The following is a 19,241-nucleotide window of genomic DNA, read 5'->3' on the forward strand; positions in this document are numbered from 1 at the left end:
ATGCGTTGGAGGGCATCTTTAACCAGGTGGGAAGGGAAATTGCGGTCTCTAAAGAAGGAGGCCATCTGGTGTGTTCTGTGGTGGAACCACCCTCTCCTCCCTGACCTATCACCTTCATCCCCTCCCCCACTCACCCACTGTACTCTATGCTACTTTCTCCCCACCCTCACCCTCCTCTAGCTTATCTCTCCACGCTTCTGGCTCACTATTCCTGATGAAGGGCTTTTGCCCGAAACGTCGATTTCGAAGCTCCTTGGATGCTGCGTGAACTGCTGTGCTCTTCCAACACCACTAATCGAGAATCTGGTTTCCAGCATCTGCAGTCATTGTTTTTACACTGTATGCGGATGTTCGGATGATTCCTTCTGTAGTTCAATATTTGTTCCGTCTGTGTTGTCTTTCTGTAGACGCTGTTCGAAATTTCCATTGGCTATTCGCTCTGCTGCGACATCTCGGAATGGAAGCTTGTGTTAAGTATATCCTCTTTCGTGAAATTGATGCCAATGAGCGTATCGTTGATGGTCTTGAACGTTTCCTATCATTTGTTTTGTTTCGTGATCACGAAGGTGTCATCCACGTAGCTGACCCAAAGTTTAGGTTGAATGTTTGGCAGAGCTATTTGTTCTAGTCTCTGCATTATTGCCTCTGCTAAGAACCCTGATATCGGTGGTCCAATGGGTATTCCGTTGGTTTGTCTGTAGATTGCGACGTTGAAGATGAAGTGTGTGGTAATGCATAGGTCCACGAGCTTGATTATACTGTCATTCTTGATGAAGTTAGTGGTATTTGCTGACTGCGTCTTTGGGTCTTCTAATAGTGTAGTCAGTGCCAGGTTAATTTTGATTGTTGTAAACAGGGCTGTTACATCAAACGAGCCAATTATTTCATCCTCTTCTATCTTAGTGCCTTTGGTGGTCTTCTTGACATCTTCGGTGGAGTGGATGGAGTGGCGTGTGTCTTTGACTAAGTATTTTAGTCTTTGGCAGAGCTCCTTTGGCAATCTGTATGTTGGTGTTCCAGATAGTGAGACTATGGCTCTTAACGGGGCTCTTGGTTTGTGAATTTTCGTAATCCGTCGAAGCGTGGTGTGTTGGAACTAACTGGTTTCATTTTTTAGAAGTCGATCTTATTTATTTCTCCAGCCTTCAGACGTTTGTTTGAGTCGGGTAGCGCTTCGGTTCACTAGTTGTCGGTTCGGGTCTATCGCCACTTGTTCTCAAGTATTGGTATCTGTAAGTCATGTGATCGCGTTTTCAATGTAGTCTCTTCGATATAGAATGACTGTCTAGCGTCTTTTGTCTGCAGATGGGATAACAATGTTTTTTTTACCTTTTTTAAGTCTTTCCAGTGCTTTCCATTCTTCTGTATTGAGTGTGTTTCCTTCCAATTTTTTCTGCTTAATGTTGATGCGACTACCGGTCTGATGGATTTCTGGGTTTCTTCAGTGAGTTGTTTGTCTTTTAGTTTTGTTTCTAATGCTGCTAAGAAATCTTTCTTGTCCGCATCCTGGCAGTTGCGGTTTAATCCCCTTACTGTTACGGCTTTTTCAGTGTCTGTTAAGGGTCGGTCAGATAAGTTTTTTTTTCCATCCTGCTGTGTTGTCAGTGAAGTAACGTTGTTACTTTATGTAAGTTTGTCTGTTTTTTTTCTGCAGGTCAAGTCTTTTTTTGATTAATTTATGTTTGTTGCTTTCTAATATCTGTGGCTTTTTGAATTGTGTCTGTCAATTCAGTTGCATGAGTCAGCAAAGAGTTTTAGTGCAAAGTTTCCCAGTTGTGTTCCACGATCTTCTCTATTGAATGCAATACAAAACAAGAAATGGTGATCGGGAGAGCAGGCAGAACAATCGTCTGAAAACGGATCACAGTCATAATAGGGTCAGGCTGTGAAGCTATGGATTTGAACATTACTTCCTTCAGGCTGTAACTTACCAACGTGTAAAGCCACGTTTTACTCGAGCTTTGGTTGTTCTTCATTGGAACATTGCACAGCCGCGGACCGAAATGGTGGTATGAGAACAAGGCAGCTCATTGAAATGGGAATCAATGAGAAGGACAGGGTTGCTCAGAAAGAAAGAGTGCAGATTTTACTCAAAGCAAGTTTTGTTTGGCTTCCCAAATGTAAAGAAGATTGCATTGTGTTCAGCAATGACAATTGACTGGATTGAAAGTGTACAACTGAAATGTTGCTTCACCTGGAAGATTTGTTTGGGGCCTTGGACAGTGAAGAAGGAAGAGATGAAGGGGCACGAGTTTCGGCTTCCAGACTTGCATGGGAACATACCATGGGTGAGTTGGGAAGGGCTCAGGATGATGGAAGGTATCACAGAAGCAATGGTTCCAGTGAAATGCTGACAGTGATCGGGAGGGGAAGCAGGATTTCATGGTGTTGTGCTGCTGGAATTGATGGAAGTGGCGGAGGATGTATCTGTGAATGTGCACTGCAGTGTCGTGGTAACTGAGGACAAGGGGATCACTATCATTTTTCGGGAAACGAGGTGAATGTTCAGGACAGAAGAGAGGGTGATGTGTCAGTCACAGCTGAAGGCTCAGTCCACTCATGTTGGCGGGATTTCTGGTTGACAGAAAAGAAGATGTTGCCGGAAGCTTCTCAGTGGGATGTGGCATCATCTACTGGAAATAGGAAAGAGGGAGAAAGTGGAAAAATTCAGTCACTGCATGTAGGTTTGCTCTCTGAGCAGGGAGGTTCATTTCCAGACTTTCGTCACCCTATTAGGTAACATCTTCAGTTGGACTCAGGAGAAGCAGTGCACGTGATTCCATCCCACAAATCCACGAACACGCAAAAAACAGCAGCTAATGAACTTGAAAGACCATATACAGACAAAAAGCAAAACTACCGTCATTTACAAAAATATCGTGAAAGAACTGTTAAATAAACGACGTTGAACAAACAGGCAGAAAACTAGCCACCAGGATACATTAACAACAACAAGCCACAAAATGACATGACCCTATCTCACTAGCATCCATCAGTAGAGATAAGGAAGGATACCACTTCGACTGAGGCAACACATCCATCTTTGGACAAGCTAAACAGAGACACACACGAGAATCTCTATAGGCATGGCATTCCAACCAGAACCCTCTCAACAAACAGATCGAGTCACACCCCAAATTCTAAACCCTGAGAAAAAGAACAGGAAATGATATCACCACAGGAACTGCCATCATCAACCCAAAGAAATCCAAACATAAATAGAAAGCAGAACTCATTTACACTGCCTAGCCTGAGGCCCACTCAATATGATACCTAGTGGGGTGACGAAACGGTTGGAAATAAACTCCCAGCTCACCGACAAAACGTACATCCAGAAGATTAACCTGAGCTACAAATCTTCTCAAAACTCGCTAAAATTCTGTCACTATCAACTGATCAGGTGTTCCTTAATGCAAATGATTGAAATCAAACCGAAATTTTAACTGCAGCTTTCTGTCTTACATCTCGTCTAAATCAGAATGTGAAAATGAATCCAGGGGAAGCTCAGTGGCTGTGCAAGTGCAAACACTTAAGCAGATATTTCATTCTACTCAGGAATGATTGGTGGTTTTCAAAAAGAAGGGGTGGAAATGAAGATGAACCATCCATGGTTCGCGAAGGCTGTCATGTATTCTACTCAATCACAGATTGGTGTGCACTAGCATAGGCCAGACATGGGATTTTTATTTTAGGAATGAGAAGCATAAGATATATTTGAAAAAAAGGAAGAAAACATATCAAGAAAGTAAACTGAGAGGAAAAAATGAAAAGCCCGCAGGAGCTTTTCTGTACCTTGTAAAAGTAATTCAAGATGAGTGTATGACACTTGGAAGAAACAAAGTGAGGATAGTAGATATGGGACACTCAGAAGATGAGACCGGAGAATTGCAAAGGGAACAAGCAAATAATTTAAACACGTGTTTTCCACGCTTCATCGCAGGGGGAAGCACTATACTTATTTCAGAGATAAATAAAGAACAAAGAACGAAGAAAGTCACAGCAGAGGAACAGGCCCTTCGGGCGTCCAAGACTGTGCAAATCCAGCTCGTCTGTCTAAACCTGCCAGCTCTTTCCGAAAGATCTCTACCCCTTCACTCCCTGCAATTCGTGTATCTGTCCAGATAAATCGTAAATGACACTATTGTTTCCGCCTCTAAAACTTACACTGGCAAAGTGTTCCAGCAACCCACTACTCACTGCATAAAGAGCTTTCCACACATATCTCCCCTAAACCTTTCCACTCTCAATTTGAACTCGTGACCCCTACAATTTGAGTTCCATAGTCTGGGAAAAAGGTTTATTGCTATTCACACTTTCAATAGCTCTCATCATTTTATTGACCTCAATCAGGTCTCCCCTCCACCTCCGTCTTCCGCATGAAAATAATCCTAATCCTTTTAACCTGTCTTCAAAGCTATTGTGCACCATATAAGGCACTATCTTGGTGAACCTGCTCTGCAGCCTCTCCAAAGCATCTACATACTTGTAACAATGTGGCAACCAGGACATTTCCCAGTATTCCAAATGCGGCTGAACCAACGACCTATACAACTGGAACATGACCTGCCAACTATTGTACTCATTGTCCCGTCAAATAAGGAAAGCATGCCAAATGCCTTCCTGACCTCTTTACTGTCCTGCATTTCTACATTCAGGAAACAATGGACCTGTACACCCAGATCCCTGTCTACGTCAATTTTCGCCAGGACTTTTCAAATTTACTGTATACATCGCACTTGAAAAGATCTTCCAAAATGCATTAACCAGTTTTTGCCTGGAATGAAATCTATCTGCCATTTCTCTGTCCATCACTGCAATCTGTCTATATTCTGCTGTATTTTCTGACAGTCCCCTTCTGCTCCATCAATCTTTGTATCATCTTCGAATTTGCTAATCAGGCAACCGATTCCTTCCTCCAAGTCATATATATCTCAAACAACAGTTGTCCCAGCATGGATCCATGTGAAACACCACTGGTGACAGGTCTCCATTTTGAGAAACTCCCTTCCCCTACACTCTCTGTCTCCTATTGACCAGGGGGCTTATGGAGTTTGGAAACGTCGTAAAATATCGCGAGACACTGCAGCATGTTGACAATGTCCTGTGAGGGATCCCTGTGACCCACAGAGATGTCCCTGGTTCAGTCGTGAATTTTATCAATTTTGCAGGACTCCCCACATGATCCCCTTGGGACCAACAGTCCGGTGCCCAGTGAAAGGGTCAGCGTAATGCCTGTCCACTGTTTCTTTTAGCATACTGTCTGCCGGTGATGTAGGTCTAACCAGAGCATCTCCTACCTTGTTCTTGAAGATCACGTAATAACCATGTCTTTCCAGAGTAGTCTTGTTCATTCTTCGCCCCGGGTCGTTATCACCACATGGTTGGAGTTGCCCCGTTCCCACAACTGAAATCTCCCTGCAGAGGGTGGATGCACGTGCTCCCATGGCGTCTTGGACGTCTTGGATTGACTTGCAAGTGCTGTAGTTAGGTTTTCAAGGTAAAAACAAAGAGAGAAAGCGCTCACAGAACACAGAGGCAGTGAGTGATTAACAGGTGAAGGTATGAAGGGAAATCGAGTGTGTTGTCGCTGACCGTAAAGTCACCAAACATTTAAGCGCTGAAGAAACACAGGCAGAGGTGACAGCCGAAATTAAAAAGTCAAGCACTGAGTAACTGGGGAGCAAGCAGACCCAAAACAAACACTTAGAAATAACAGGGCAGGGTAGCAAAGCTGCAACCCCAGTAATTTTCTTTTAAGCGGAAGATTTACCACTAATAAAGCGAACATTTGATCAGCAGTCTCTCCACCTATATCGCCACACGTTCTCTGCCCGACCATCTTTCCACTGGCGAGGTCAGTTTCGTCACAGAAGGCCAGGCTCGTGGCAATTAAGCACGTACAAAATTTCTGTTTCTTATAAAATTTAGGTCATGAATTTAAAAGTAAACCTGACTACCTCCCCAGGCCAAGTCTAAGGCTGCTCGGTTCTGAATTGCCGGTTGCCAATTCATTAAATTTAATTTATTTGCAAACCAGACTACCTCCAGAGGTCAAGTTAGTTAACAGATTTTGGAGCCCAAATGTTTACGTCCACAGCCTGACTCGATGCACAATTCAGAATTGCCGCAGCAGCCGACTGCCAAATAGTTAAAATTTGGTGATTTTTTTTTGATTACCAGACTGCCTCCACATGACAAGTCGTGGTAGCTGTAGCCAATTCGCAGCAGTTACGAGATCACAAGTGTGGCCATCTTCCGCAGTCGTCCTGACTTCTTAGTCTGACACGCTGGGGCGTTGCTGGCCTCCAATTCCGAATTGCGCTAACTTTAAAATGTCAGATTGCCTTAACCTGCTGAGAGACGAAAAGGGCCTGCCGACTAACACCAAACTGTCGGAGAAATTTGCCCAATAAATTAGAGATCACAAAGCACGGTTCGAAGTGAAGTTGACAAAAGTTTATTATTACAGCAATATCGTGGAAGAGAAATTTGAGTAAGCTAAAACACCACAGACAGTCTGTCCAGGTAGCCAAGAATGTCTCTTCCTCGAGCTGAGGAAAAAGCCAGTTTTTATAATAATCTTAGACAATAGGGCTAATCAGGTATGGGGAAAGTACAATGTCACTGGAAATAGAGTAATCTAGCTGCAATGATGCTAATTGGAATGCATTTATTGGATGAACATCTTGATTCTCGATACAATATAAGATCCTGACAGTATCAATGGGTCAAGAGACTCCAATCCCCTTGGCAGGTAGGTGCTAATGTCTCTTTTGAAGCAGTAAGATCCTTCTATTTTCCTGCCCTGGGAGCAATGCTCATGGTGGTACCTCTCTTGATGAACTATACCTTGTGTGGCTTTGGTGTTGCTGGGTGTTGAAACGGCCCTCAGGGCTTTGGGATAGATGTGTTGTTGTGTTATTGTTAGTGGGTACTGGGACGTTATTCCCTTATCTGCGAGTGTTGTCTCGTTTCGCTTATCAGACTGCTTGGTGCCTGCTGAGGCATTCTGAGTGTTTCGCTGTAAGGTTTGGCCAAGTTTGCTTTGCTATGTTCTGTGTGGACCTATTATGGGTAGGCAGGTTGGCAAATCGTTTCCCACAATTTTCTATACACAATATTCCACAGCACATTTTATACGTGAACATAGCTGGAACATTTATACTAGACATTCCTCAGAACTTCTTCGACCTGACATTCCCAGAACATTCGCTATCCGACATTCCGCATTATATATTATACTCGACACGCCTCTGAACATACTGCAGCAACAATGACCGAAATATTGGATGCCCGACATTCTCAGAACATTCTCTCAGCAACATTCCCCAGAACATTCTGTACCTTACATTTCACGGATCATTCTTTACCTGACAGTCCCCAGAAAATCATGTACCCTGTATTCCCCGGGCCATAATTTAGGTGATATTTCTGGAACATTCCAAAACCGACCATCACCTGAACGTTTTATGTCTGAAAACCTCGGATTATTCTGTATGTGCCACTCCCCGGGACTTTCTGTCAGCGACCTTTCCGGAATTGTCTGTAACTGCTATTCCTCATAACATTCTGTACGTACATTACCTGGAACATTCTAAACGAGTCACTTGCGGCTACATTTTATAAAATTTACAGAAGATTCTGTAACCGATTTTCCCTGGAGAATTCTACACCAGAAATTCTCTGGGATATTCTACATCCAACATTACCCCAAACCTCTGCATCTAGCATTCCTGGCACATTATTTACTGACAATTCTCGGAACAGCCAAAACCCTACATACCTGGTAATATTCGGTATCAAAACTCTGGGAAAATTCTCTCACTGACGCTCCCCAAAGCATTCTGTACCCGACATTCTCCAAGACGTTTCGGAGCGTTCTGCAGCCAACGCTCTCTGAATCATGTTGCACGTGTAATTTCCAGAACATTCCCTACCCGACACACCCTCATATATTCTGCACCTGACCGTGCCTGCACAATTCGTAATCGAAATTCCCCAGCACATTCTGTACAATACATTCCCCAGAAAGTTCTGTACTTGTCTTTTCCTGAAATATTCTGGCCATGACACTCCCTTGTGCACTCGGTACCTGACATTGCCTGTCACGTGTTACACCAGATTTTCCTGAAATATTCGGTAACAGAGATTGCCCCGAATTTTAGATACACAACATGCCTCAGAACAGTGTAAACGCGACATTCCCGGGAACATTCGACATCATAATTCCCCGGAATATTCTACACTGGAAATTCCTGGAACATTCTGACACGGACATTCCCCTGGCTATGTCTGGAACACTCTCTTCCTGATATTTCCAGCACATTCTCTTACTCTTATTTGCCAGAACATTCTGGAGGTGACAGCTCCCAGAAGATGATATACCCTACATCGCTGAAGTATTCTATGAAGGACATTTCTCGCAACGTTCAGTTTCAGATATTGCCTGTGACATTCCATTCCCTTAATTCCCGAGAACATTGTATTATCGCCCATGTTGGAACTTTCTGCAATCGACATTACTCAGAATATTGTACACACAACGCGCCACAGAACATTATATATCTGACATTCCTCTGTACATTCTCTACCCGACATTTATCGCAACATTCTGTAACTGGCACTTCCCAGAACATTGTGTACGAGATATTCTCGATATTCTGTAACGGACATATCCCTGAACATTTTATAACGACATTCGCTGGACCATTCTATTCCTGACACATCCCAGAGCATTTTATCCCTGACATTTTCGGAATATCCAGCAACCGCAATGCCAGGGAATATTCTATACACTACATTGCTTGACTTTTCTGTGATGGGCTATCCCTGATCTTACAGTGACAGACATTGTCCTTAACATTCTGTTCTCGACAGTGCGTAGCACATTGTATTGACGACCAGCCCAAAGCTTTCTGCAACCGACGTTAACCAGAAAATTTTATTTACAACACTCCATGAAACATTCTATATACTGTACACACACAGAGACGGACGGACACTCAGACAGTCTCTTATACACTCACGCATACATTCTTACACACACCCTCTCACAGACTTAAACCCCTTTTCAGTCTTACACATGCACACAACCTCTCACAGACAGTCATAACACGCCCCCGCCCCCCCCCACCCCGCGCCCCTCCGCCCCACATGCACATAGACATACGTTTGTGGTGTGAATTTGTACTTACAGAATTACATTTGATTGTCCTCAAAAACGGCATGAATCCATGTAAGATACTAAAATCCGTTTCTTATGGATCAGAATCAGTCTGACCATTCCGGCACAGACAGCCTCACAGGCAGTAAACACCTGCAATACCTTATTTGGGCAAACATGACACTAATTATCAAATAGTACTACAGAATGTAACTTGAGATAAAACGTTTTGTGATTTAGTTATGAACGAACTGACACCAACATCGTCATTCTAAAAGATAAGAGACTGGGCAAACAATTCCGATCTTTTTCAGCATATCATTTCATTTACACCACACTGGAAACTTTTGCTATAAATTATGTGTCTTCACAATCTTATCCTCCACGATCACTTGATGAAGGTGCATTGCTCCAAAAGCTCATGCCTCCAAATGAACCTATTGGACAATTACCTGATTTTCTGTGATTTTATCCTTGTAAACACCAGTCCAACACCAGCGTCTCCAAATCATATATTCCTGCGACATTGCATAACCAATCGTCCCCAATACTTTATGGGCCTGACATTCTGCAGAATATGGCATACCTGGTATTCTGTGGAGCATTCGTTATGCGTCATTCCCCTCTATACTTTCTCCCTGACATTACCCAGAATATTCTTTACCAGACATTCGCGAGAGCATAATGAACACGACATTTCCCAAAACAGTATGTACCTAGAACATTGTAAACCAGACACTGTCCACGCAATTCTATACCCGTCATTCCCAAGAACATTCCACACACAATATTCCACGGGCGATACTCTACCCGCCATTCCGAAGAAAATTCAGTGACCGACATTCAAGGAAAATTCTGCACCCGAAACTCTCCGGATAATTCTGTACCCGACATTCACCGAATCATTCTACACCCTAAAATCCCCACAACATTCTATATCGATATTCCCCAGAGCATTCAATGCCAGATATTCCAGCGACATTACATAACTGATCTTCTCCAGAACTTTATGTACCCAACATTCTGCGGAAGATTGCAGACCCGATACTTGCTAGAAGAACCTCGATTCGTTATTCCACTGTATATTCTATAGTTGACACCCCCTTGACCATTCTCGAGCCGACTTCGTCCAGAACATTCTGGACCCGACATTCTGAGAACATTCTCGTACCGACATTCCCTATACTATATTTGACAGTTGCCAGAACATTCTGTTCATGACATTCCGCAATAAAGATTACTTACAAACATTCCTTAGAATATTATTTTCCTGAAGCTCCCCAGTGCAATCTGTACCTGACCTTCCCTGGCTCAGTCTATACCTCGCAATCCCCAGGACATTGAACATCGACATTGCCTAGAATGATCTATTCTAGCTATCTTTTGCATATTCTATAACCAAGCTTCCTCGGATCATTCTGGACCGAATTTTCCCTGGATCATTCTATTCCCGAAAGTCCCACAACATTCTATACCATCATTCTGCAGAACATTTGTTTTCAGATATTCGCGGGACATTCTGTAACCTCGCCTCACCAGTACTTTGTGCACCCGACATTCCACAGAATATTGCATAGTCGATACTCCCTAGAAAATCCTACAAGCGTTATTTCCAAGCATATGCTATACCCGGCATCATACAGAACATTCTGTGCCAGACATTCTTGAAGCATACTGTTACTGACATTTCCGGTACATTCTGCATACGGCATTCAACAGAATATTCTGGATTCACATTTCCCCGCAAATTCAATACACGACATTCCCTGGATATTCTATACCCCACATTCCCAGTACATTCCGTAATTTCCGCTAAACATGTTCTGCCATTCATTCTCCAGGATAGTGTCGACCCAACTCTCGCCAGAATATTCGTTCCCCGACAATCCCCAGAACATTTTGTCTCCAACGCTGCGTGGAATATTCTGGATCCATTGTTTTCTGGAAAAAAGTCTGTAATGGCATTGCCGGAATATTCTGTTGCCAACATTCACAAAAAATCAGATACTCAACATAATCCATTACATTCTATGCCTGATTTTGCATGAATATTCTGTAACGAACATTCCGTGGGACATGCCGTGAAGATATCCACAGGCTTATTCTTTATCTGACATTCCCAGCGCATTCTATAACCAACATTGCCCAGAACATTCTCTGACTGACATTCCCGGTACATTCTCAACCGAACGTTACACGAATGTTCTTTTCGCAGCATGCACTAGGAAATTGCTAACCTGATACCACCCTGAATATTCCACACCTGTCATTACGTTGAGCATTCTTAATATGACATTCCCCAGGACATTGCAGACACCATATTCCCCGGAATAATCTGTACCATATACTCCCAGGAACACACTGTTACTGGGATTCGTTGGAACTGTCTGTACAGGACATTCTCCGTACCATTTTTTGGGTAACACTCTCTGAACAATCCTGTGCCTGACATCCCCAGAACTTTCTCTACCTGACATACTCAAGAATATTCTTCACTCGAAATTTCCCGGAAAATTCTTTATTCGAAACTCTATGGAATATTCTGTACAATTATTTCCCTGAAGCATTCTGCAACCGACCTTTCCTGGAGCACTCTATATTCAACATTCCCGGAAGATTCTATACCCAACTTTGCCCGGAACATTCTTCACATGACATCCCCAGAAAGTTCTGTATTCGACGTTCCACCAGAAAATTCTATTCCCAACACTCGCTGCAACTTTCTGCAACTGATAGTCGGTGATAATTTCCAGAACATTCTGCAATCAACATGTCCCAGAAGATTCAGTACCCAACATTTTCCAGAACAATCTATTCCCAGCAATCGCTGGAATAATGAGAGTTGCTAAAAGATTCTACTTCCAACATTCCCCAGAACATTCCACAATCACCATCCCTCAGAAGGTTTGGTATCAGACATGCCCCGGAACATTCTATTCCCAACACTTGTCAGAACATTGTGTAACACATAGTCATTAAATCATTCTACACCAGACATTGCCCACACAGTCTGCAACGATCATTCACCAGAAATTTCAGTACGTGACATTCCCGGGAATATTCTACACCGACAATGCCTAGAACGTTATCTTCCCAACATTCCTGCACATTCTGTAAGAGAACATCCACGGAACATTCTATACCCAGACATTCCCCACACAGTCTGCAACGATCATTCACCAGAAATTTCAGTACGTGACATTCCCGGGAATATTCTGTACCTGACATTCCAGGGAACATTCTACACCGACAATGCCTAGAACGTTATCTGCCCAACATTCCTGCACATTCTGTAAGAGAACATCCACGGAACATTCTATACCCAATATTCCCAAGAACCTTCCATACCATCCAGTATCTCGAAAATTCTATATCCATCATTTCCCAGAACCATCTACACACGACATCAACCCAAACTTCTCTAGTGGACATTCTCCATACCATTTTGTACTCATAATTCGCTGGAGGCTTCTGGCCCCATCACTCCTGGAACATTCTGTACCTAATATTTCCCGGAACACTCTGTACCTAACATTGCCCGAGCATTCTGTTGACAGTCCCCGGAGAATTATACATCCAACATCACTTCGGGCATGCTGCACCAACATTCTCGAGGCATTCTGACACTGACATTCGCTGGGATATTCCATACCAGACATTTCCTGGAATAGTCTGTAGCTGTCAGTCCCAAAACCCCGAGCATTATCGGAATGTTCTTCTAAAAGATGTAGCCCAGAACATTATTTGACAGACATTGCCCAGGGCATTCTTATACCCGACATTCGCCGATTCATTCTCTACCTGACAGTCCCCGACGTTGTGTGAACGACATTCCCCAGAACATTGTATCCCGACACTCTCAGGAACAATATTTTCCCAACATTGCCGGATGTTTTTTTTTTGTAAACGGCAGTGCTTAGATCATTCTGGACCCAGCATTCCCCCAAAAAGTTCAGGAGGCCACTTTCCTCTGAGCATTCTGTTCCGAATGCCCCCAGAACATTGCGTACGTGACACGAACAACATTTTTTTACCTGACATTTACAGAACATTCTATTCTCACTATTCTTCAGAATATTCTCCTTCCAGCATTCCCCAGAACATTCCATACTCAAAATTGCCAATAGTCGCCAGAGCATTCTGTTGACAATATTGCCCAGAAAATTGTACACCTGACACTCCTCGGGGCCTTCTTTACCCGACACTGCCCGGAATATTTTGTGCTCAAAATTCCCAGAACATTTTATACCCGACCACCCAGGTGCATTCTATACCTGACATTGGCCAGGAAATGTCAGACCTGACATTTACTGAACATTCTGTAACTGATATTCCCCGGACATTCTGTGACCGACATTGCCCGGAAAGTTCAATACATGACATTCCACATTACATTCTATACCTGACATTACACCGACGTTCCATAATCGGTGTTCCACCGAACTTTCTACTTCTGAACTTCGCCAGCACATTGCAAACTTGTCAGTGCATTGAACATTCAGTACGTCTCCTTACCCAGAACATTGCGTTCCCGATATTTCTCAGAATATTCTGGGACCGACATTTCTGGAATGTTCTGTACCAGATACTCCTTGGAAACCTCTCTATCCAAGATTTCCTGGGACATTCTTGCTCGAACTGCGTGGATTTCCTCCGGGTACTCCGGTTTCCTCCCACAGTCCAAAGATGTGCAGATAAGGTGAATTGGCCGTGCTAAATTGCCCGTAGTGTTAGATTATGGGTAGGTGGCGGGTCGGTGTGGACTTGTTGGGCCGAAGGGCCTGTTTCCACACTGTAACCTAATCTAATATTCCTGTAACTGACATTCGCCAGACTATTTTATACCCTACACACGAGGGGGCACATATTGACCCGACAATTGTGTATTCGATAATTTCCAGAATATTGCTTTCCTGACACTTCCCCGGAGCACTCCACATCCGTCTTTCCACGGTTCATTCTCTGTGCTACATTCCCCAGAGCATTATTTTCCCGATATTCCCCAGAACATTTTGTAGTCGACACAGCCAGGAACATTCTGTAACCGACATTCTCTGAAACATTCTTCAGCTGGCATCCCCAGAGCATTCCATTCTCAATATAACCTGAATTACTGTGTAAAAAACATTCCCTGGGAAATTCCATACCTACGTTCCAAGGAACAATCTCAACCTGACATTCCCAGAACATTCAGCAATTGATATGCTCCAGGAAATACCATACCCGACATTCCCTGGAGCATTCTATGAATAACATTCACCTCAATGTTCCATACCTGACATTCCCCGGCGCATTCCATACCTGCCATTTCCCAGGATATTGCATGCCTGAACGTCCACGGAGCATTCTCTCCTTGAAATTCCCTGGAACATTCATCACAAACCTTTCTCTAGACATTCTATACCCGGTATTCCCCGGAACATCCGTGCTCGACATTCCCTGGAACATTCCATAACTGACTCTCATGTGTCAGCCAATTGAAGAAGATAAGATCTCGAGGACGCGATTGAATTTCAGGGAGAAGGAGACACTGTTTCGAAGTCAACTCAAACAATTAACGTGGTGAATTAGTTTTCCTTGTGTTGACGTTTGTTCATGGTGTATGGGCGGCCACAATTCAGGCAAAAAGACCAAAATTTCCAAACTCCATTCATCTTCAACGAAGTGGGAGAGAATCCTTCAGAATAGCAGAGGTTTTACCCTTCGTATTGAAACCGGGAAGAAGTGACCTGTTTCTGCTCTCGACTGATTGAGTGTGTGGGAATGTTCTGGACATCATCTATTATTATGGGTGCATCTATTTATTTCAGGAGGGAAGGTTTCTTGCGTTATAGGACACATTATTGAAATAAATGCATACCTTATAGAATGCTATTTCAGCTCTAATTGTTCCAATAAAACTAAATTAAGTGCCTCACTTGAAAATCTCTCTGAATACTTATTCAAACAGATCAGCATGCCTCCAGGCTGAAGTATAATTTGTTTGTTTTCCTTCCTCAAAGCTAATGTGGTGACGGTCTATGTCTTGGTTTGTAAAGATTGTGGATTGTCTCCATGTGTCAGTCGTTACCTCTCGGCTATGGCAATGGCAGATTTACTGGTCATTTTCCTCGACCTTATATTGAGACACATTCCTATTGTTTATTGGGATCAGTTTGATTTCCTGACCTCCATCCCCGTTTGTAATCTCCACGCCGTCCTGCTCTATGCAGCCACTGACTGTTCCGTCTGGTTCACTGTCACTTTCACCTTTGATCGGTTTTTGGCAATTTGTTGCCTGAAGCTGAAAAGTAAATATTGCAATGAGAAAACAGCAGCTGTTGTTCTCGTAACTGTGACTGTGCTGAGCTGTTTAAAGAACATTTTCTGGTATTTTATGCTCAGACCTTGGTACGCACTGTCGAACGTACCCTGGTTTTGTGATGTTACACTAGATGTTCAGAAGTCCCGTGTCTGGATCACAATCGAGTTCCTCCACTACATTCTAACCCCGGCTCTCGCATTTCTCCTGATACTGCTGCTCAATGTTTTCACCGTCAGATACATTTTAGTGGCCAGCAGTGCCCGCAGGAGACTTCGGGCTCATTCTAATGTTGACTCTCAATGTGACACAGAATTGAGAAATCGAAAAAAATCCATCATTTTAATGTTTGTGATCTCGACAAATTTCATCGTGTTATGGTCAACGGTAATGGTGTATTACATCTGGAGAAGGATGCGGTTTATTGTAGGTACTCCAGTGATTATCCCCGACTTTGTGCAGGAATTGGGTTTCATGCTACAGCTCCTCAGTTGTTGCACGAACACCGCAATTTATGCCGTGACCCAGACTAAGTTCAGGCATCAGCTGAAGTATGTGCTGAAATATCCCTTTACCCACATTCAGAAGTCAACTAAATTCAGTCATTAATCTATCCATCCTGGTTGGTCTTATTTCAGTTCAATGTTTCACCAATGATGCAGCCTGTCACAGTGGTAACAGGCTAAAGGCACTGCTGTTTTTTTAACAAATGTATCCGAAAGGGCATGTCGGGATATATTACAATGTTTCTCTCGAATCAGGAGCCAGTGCTAAAAGGCACCATCCCACTGACTGTATCTATTGCTTCAATCTACAAACAATAAAAATGTTCATTAAAAAAGTTCCAAGCAGCAAAGTGAACTTTATTTCTGTTCGTCTGTGTGTTGAAGAAGTTGACCTGGAGAAAGACAGATTCAGCCCCAAGTCCTTCGACAAGTGGAAGTGACACGGGCCCGAGCAAATATACTGGTTTTAATTCACTCTGTCGTTGCTTTCACCTCAGGTGTTGAGCACTCTTGCCTAGTTTCCTTCACTCGCTCTCCGTTTTGCACTACCTCTACCTCCCAATCTTCATCTCACCTATTTAATTCACGTTTATGTTCCTTTCTGAGTTGATTGGCTCACAGGCAGTTTCTCGGTGAATAGAGTGAGGACGGTGTCACAGGCCGTTACTCCGCAAATAGACTGCGGATAGATTAACAGGCGTCTGCGAGGCAAACCGAGTTGGGATGTTGTCACAGGTCGTTGTTAATGGAACAGTGTGGGGACAGATTCAAAGACCAAAACTAGGGGAAGAGGTAAGGATGAGTTCACGGGCCAAAACTAGCGAAGGAGATTAGAGTTGGGCTCACAGCCAGTTGGGTGGAAAACGGAGTTGAGTGAGGGCAAAAGGCAATTGTTGGGGAAACGCTGTGGGGAATCATTCACAAGGCGCCGTTCGGACATCACAGTGGAATGGGTGGGCAGGCTATTGCCATGGGAACAGAGTGGGGATGGTTTCAGAGACCATTGCGTAGGGAACAGAATAATGCTGAGTTCAAAAGAAGCTGCTGGGAGGACAGAGCGGTGTTGGTATCAAAGGCCGTTGCTTGGCAAGCAGAGTGGGGATTTCGATACAGACTCGTGCCAAGTGAACGGAGTGGGAATCGATTTATAGGCCGTTGCTCGGGAAAAAGCGGTGGGGAAGTGTTCACAAACATTTAATTGGTGGACACTGTGGTGATGGGTTTCCAGGCAAATGGGAGAAATACATAGCGGGAAGGATTTACAGATGGTCGCTAGGGGTACAGAGTCGGCATGGGGTCAAAGGCTGCTGCTGGGAAAATTGAGCTGAGATGGTGCAGCAGACCGAGGTTGGGTGAAAAGTGTCGACATGAGATTAGCCGCGCCTCAGGGAAGACAAGTGGGATGGATTCACGGTCTGTTGCTCTTGGAACAGATTGCAGATGGTACCACAGTTTCCTGTGAGCATAAAAAGAGTGATGATGCTGGCACAGGTCAATGCAATGGGAACAGAGCGGGGATGTGTTCACAGGACATTGCTATAGGAACAGAATAGGAATGGTTTCAATGGCGATTACCAGGGAAACAGACTGGCAGTGGGTTCACAGGCTGCTGAGAGGCAATCAGCGCGGGGATGGGTTCACACGTAGTTGCTGGAGCAATCGACTAAGAAAGGTTTTCGACACCGTTGCCAGGAGAACACAGTAGGGATGGAGTCAGCGACCATTGTTTAAAAAGAGAGTGGGATTGTTCCAGAGGCAGTTGTTACGAGAAAAATTTTGGGATATGGTTACACACCGTTCCAAGGCGAGTAGATTGGCGTTGATGACACAGGCCGCTGCCAGGGAGCAGAATGGGTGATTGATTCACACAGCTTTGCTAGGACAATAGAGTGGGAATGAGGACAAAAGGCCCGTGCCTGGCAAATGGAGAGGGAATGGGTTTAGATGCTGTTGTCAGTTGAACAGAGGTAGGGATGCGCTCACAGACAGTTACTCAGAGGACAGTGTGGCGATGAGTTCATAGGACTTTGTCATTGGAAAAGATTTTGGATATGTACACAGGCCGTTCGTAAGGAGACACAGTGGCGATGAGGTCACAGGTTGTTGCTGGATGACTAGAGTGGGAATGGATGCACAGGCAATTAGTCGGAGAACGAAGTGTGGATGGTTTCACATGCTTCTAGGGGGATTAAGTGGTGTTAGTTTCACAGGCTATTGTTAGAGGAAGAGAGCAGTGATGGGTTCATAGACCATTGCTGGGAATACGGAGTTCTGATTCGGCAACAGGCCATTGTTGGCAGAACAGAATGATCATTGGTTCACAGCCATTACCGGAGGAACTGAACAGAGTGGAGATGTATTCACAGCGCATTTCTGGAGGAGCAGAAAGGGGATGCGTTCACAGGCCGTTACTCGGGGAAAAGAGTGGGGGGAGGTTTACAGGCCGTTGCTATGAAAAATGGAGCTCTGATGGCGCAGCATTCCTTGCTCGGCCAACAGGATGGAGATTGGTTCACATCCGTTCCTCGGGGAACACATTGGGAATAGGTTCGGAGATTGTTGTTCCGAGAACTGAGTGTGGACCGTGTCATAGATTGCTGTGAGGAGAAAAGAATGTGGATGGTTTCACATTCAATACCATGGAAATAGAGTAGGGATGGGTTCAGATTTTGTTGCAAGGAGCACAGAATGGGAATGCTACTAAAGGTCATTGCAGGGGAAAGAAACTGGCGATCGTTTCACGGGTTGTTGGGAGGAACTCAGTGCGCGGATGGGTTCTCTGTCATTGCTGGCAGAAGCTGGTGACATTTGTTTTAGAGACCGTTGCGAGAAAAGTGAAGTGGAGATAAGATTACCGGCCATTGCCAGAAGAAGAGTATGGGAATGGCTACAAGAACAGAGTTCGGATGGGTTTTCAGACAGTGACAAGTGCAACAGATAGGGAATGGTGACACAGGTCGCTGGCAGCAGAAAAGAATGGGAATGGGTTCACAGACCGCTTCGAGTGGAACAGATCGCAGATGGGTTCATATGCCATTGCTCAGAGAACAGTGTAAAAGGGGACACAGGCTGCTGCTAGGGGAACAGAGTGAGGATGGTTTCAGAGACCGTTGCTGGGAAAACAGAAGGTGAATGAGATCAAAGGCAGATGCTGGGAGAATCGAGTGGGAATGACAATACAGGCCACTACAAGTTGAACATCGAGGGGATGGTTTAGCAGGCCATTGCACAGAGGACATCGTGTCGATGGGCTTACAGGCCGTTGCGTGGG

This window comes from Chiloscyllium plagiosum, chromosome 8, assembly GCF_004010195.1.
Source record: "Chiloscyllium plagiosum isolate BGI_BamShark_2017 chromosome 8, ASM401019v2, whole genome shotgun sequence".
In the NCBI taxonomy this organism is placed as follows: Eukaryota; Metazoa; Chordata; class Chondrichthyes; order Orectolobiformes; family Hemiscylliidae; genus Chiloscyllium; species Chiloscyllium plagiosum.